Source organism: Ruditapes philippinarum, unplaced genomic scaffold (assembly GCF_026571515.1).
Source record: "Ruditapes philippinarum isolate M1 unplaced genomic scaffold, ASM2657151v2 ctg23964_1_1_1_1, whole genome shotgun sequence".
Taxonomy (NCBI): domain Eukaryota; kingdom Metazoa; phylum Mollusca; class Bivalvia; order Venerida; family Veneridae; genus Ruditapes; species Ruditapes philippinarum.
This window is the reverse complement of record NW_026863358.1, coordinates 1-3168: the sequence shown is the minus strand read 5'-3', so window position 1 is coordinate 3168 and position 3168 is coordinate 1. Positions and strand designations below refer to the sequence as shown.

General features: G+C 35.2%; 1 long non-coding RNA gene across 1 annotated transcript; it reads right to left on the bottom strand.

The window, feature by feature from the left end:
• Window positions 1-383: 383 nt before the first annotated feature.
• LOC132721907 (uncharacterized) lies at window positions 384-2458 on the bottom strand. The gene is made up of 3 exons (XR_009624539.1): window positions 2327-2458; window positions 1438-1527; window positions 384-502 (listed from the first exon to the last, which is right to left on the bottom strand). It is a non-coding gene; the product is annotated as an uncharacterized LOC132721907 (long non-coding RNA).
• Window positions 2459-3168: the final 710 nt, after the last annotated feature.

Genomic DNA, 3168 nt, shown 5'->3' with positions numbered 1-3168 from the left:
TTTTATCATCTTTAAGGTTTCAAATTTATTAATTTTCATTTAAATTAGACCAAAAATGTTCTAAGATTTAACCTAGTGACTTAATTTTTGACCCCTCATGACTTAATTTTGAACATGTTCTAGATTTCATAGAGTTGAACATTTACACTAACTTTAATGAAAAATGGGCCAAAAATGTGGCCTCTAAAGTGTTTGCATTCTTTTTCTAAGATTTGACCTAGTGACATAGTCTTTGACCCCACATGACCCAACCTTGAATTTTGCCGAGATTTCAGCCAAACATTTTGACCAAGTTTCATGGAGAAACGACAATTATAGCTCAACACAAAGCTACAAAAAGAACGGACATAATTTTCTTAAGCTAAGTTGCATGGTGTACTCACAATCTGGTGCACTTTCCTCAAAATCCTGGATAGGAGCAGGGGCCTGGATGGGAGCTTGAGTCGGGATATATAGGAGCTTGAACCTTGATAGGAGCTTGGGCCTGGATAGAAGCTTGAACCTGGATTGTTTAAAAATTAATAATTTAGTAGCACAACTTAACAAAGATTTCTAACATATTTTTTTGATAGATAAAACAGTAGGTTGTTTTTAATTCTATTGGAACAAAAATGGTACTGATTTTTTTTTAAATACATTATTTTCTAACAATTCTGCTGGTACTAAGTCTATCAAACTAATCTTGCAATTATAGTGGGGAATCACGTAATATGGAGACTACATGACATGGTATTGCAGCAATTGATAATCTTTCAGATTCTGGTGTCCATGTGAGAATTTTTGTCAATATCTTTGTTTAACAGAAAATATTTTTGAGTATGCGTAACTGGCAGGACTTGCAGTAGCCCCCAGCGACATTATAAACAATTTTGTGCTTTTTCAGGAGAATATTAAGTTTAAAGGAACATAATGCTTTTGTGAGTAAAATTTCAATTACTGAATAAACATATCATACTTATCCTCTTATTGAAGAAAATGGCTCATTTCCGCATAACTATTCTTCAGAAATTATTTTTTCATCCAAACATACCTTCAATTATTACATACCTTCAATTATTACATTTGCGCTAGTGGGCGCAATATATTTATAGCGTATTTTGAAGATTTTCTTTCATGTCTTTAAGAAATCAAATGCAAATTTTTACATCAGAATTCTACTTGATGTCATTGGTGTGAAACTGAATACTCTTTTATTTCAAATAAAGTTTACAAATGCATAATGTGACTTTAAGATACCATGTTACGTCACAGGTCACCATATCAATGATTCCCCACCATGTCAATGATAAAATACACATATTTAGACCACAGAAGTGCAATACCCCTTATATGTTTTGTAAGGCTTTCAGAAAAAAAGAGTTTTTTGGCCTCAGACTCATTTAATGTTGAGGCAATCATTTATGAAATTCAACTCATAATGTCATTGTGCCTGAATACCTTTTTCAAAGACTGTGTCTCGGACGCCTTTGCCTTGCCCCTTTTTCTGTTGGCAGAAACACTCGTCAAATGGTCCAACCAAATGTTCACCTGTTTATAAATATAAATCAACAATATAATACATTAACATTTATCAGATAAGAACAAAGCCTTAACATAGTTTCTGCAGATTCAATTTACTTTTTATTGGAGCAAGTCACGACGTAAAGCAATACAAGACCAATGAAGATGAAACCGATAGCCAAGATTCAAAGCCTCGTTATGACAAGAAGTTGAAACAGTAAATGATAAAAAACAATGATGGTAATACATCTGAAAAAAGGATCAAATGTACACCCATTAAGTTTTATTTGCTACAAAATGCCTAATTTTTCACTTTTTGATAGGCATGAGTGTTATTTCAATGAAGTATATAAGAGCTGCTTATCTCTATGTCTCTGATTCTAACAAGGCTCACGGGAACTACTGACTTCAGCCTTTGGATTTTGACTCCCTTGCATGGATGTGCAAGCTGATCTGGATCTACACTGGTCGCATAGGTGTTAAAATAATTATAAAATGAATAATTAATAACATAATTATGTGTGTATGTATTCAACATCCGTTTTGTGTCACTTGATCAGTTCATTAATACTGCAGTTAAAAGGATTATCTCAATCGATACGACACTTTCTGCTGTAATCGTTTATGCTACAGGCAAAACGAGCGTTCTTTTGTGGATTTTGTATCATTAATACGAGATATGTGTCAGTTTCATGTGGTTTCCAACGCCTTTCAGACTCGCAAAATAAATGGGTCTATTTGCGAAAACAGATGACAAACATGAAAACCGCTAGGCTCCACATAGTGTCTGGGTAGAAAACAAATGAAGAATACAATCCCTGTATACCTTTGCAAATAAATCCCAATTCTGGGGCAACCTTCTCGCCTTATCCCACAATTTTCTCTACCGTAGAAAAAATCGAAAAGTTTCATGTCTGCAACTTCAAAAACGCGAATAAAAATATTGCCGTCGTCTTTTGACCTTTCGCAGTTACTCCCCTTTTTGGCTTGCAGCAAGCCAAGCCACGGCTGCAAGCCATTTCATATGGAAAACTTGTTCCGGTTAGGTGGTTTCCTGCTTACATCTGTTGGTTCATGGTTGAACGGGAAACCAGCCGCAATCGTGCCAATCGCAACTTTTCGGTCTTTTCCGTCACTCTTCGGATTAATGATAATAGCCGATGTAAATCCGATTGCAATCGTGACAATTCGGGCGATTCCGTCATACTGCAGAATCAGACGAAGTAATATTACGGAAATCTAAGCTATTTTAGTTACTTCGGTAATCCCAGTTTGTTTATATAAATAGGATTTCTATTTTTACTTGATTTATCGGTTTAAACCGTAATAAATTATAAACGAAATTGTTCCGTTTCAATTGTTTTCCAAGACGCAAAAGTTAGTTTCTTTTATAATTGTTTTTTGTCTGTATTAGTTTTATACGCTGTAGTAGTATTCAGTCTTCAAAGGGTGGTCCTGCTTACCAAATCACGCATGATCGAGTTATATTTAGATCTACTGAACTTCTTGGTGAGGTAATCTAAAAATAGCCCGTGCATATCACGTACTGATCCAAACTCCTCGCAGCGGTTACTTCCCCTAGTCTGTACAGTTAAAGTAGCAAAGCGTGACGTAACAGCTGTGAGGAGTTTGGTGCTGATATCGTCTATTTGTGATCGTGTAACATAG